This window comes from Rhincodon typus, chromosome 9, assembly GCF_021869965.1.
Source record: "Rhincodon typus isolate 14 chromosome 9, sRhiTyp1.1, whole genome shotgun sequence".
NCBI classification, from domain to species: Eukaryota; Metazoa; Chordata; class Chondrichthyes; order Orectolobiformes; family Rhincodontidae; genus Rhincodon; species Rhincodon typus.
The window spans coordinates 85,297,024-85,297,290 of NC_063340.1; positions in this window are offsets into that span (position 1 = coordinate 85,297,024).

A 267-nucleotide genomic window follows, 5' to 3' on the forward strand; every position below is an offset into this window, starting at 1 on the left:
CCCCCCCCACACACGCACACATCCACACACACGCACACACGCATTGCATGAACACCCAGAATGTACACAGAAAATGAATTAACAACAGAGAGTCAATATGCTTCAATGCTTTGAGTTGTGGCATTCTCTAGTAATGACCTGCAAACAGCGACAAAGAGGGAACAGGGAATGCATGTTGTAAAATGTGAAATGTGCATCAGTGTTTGGTTAAACAACATTGATCTCCCCTAAGGGAAGCAGAAACCTAAAATCACTTGCCTAATAGTG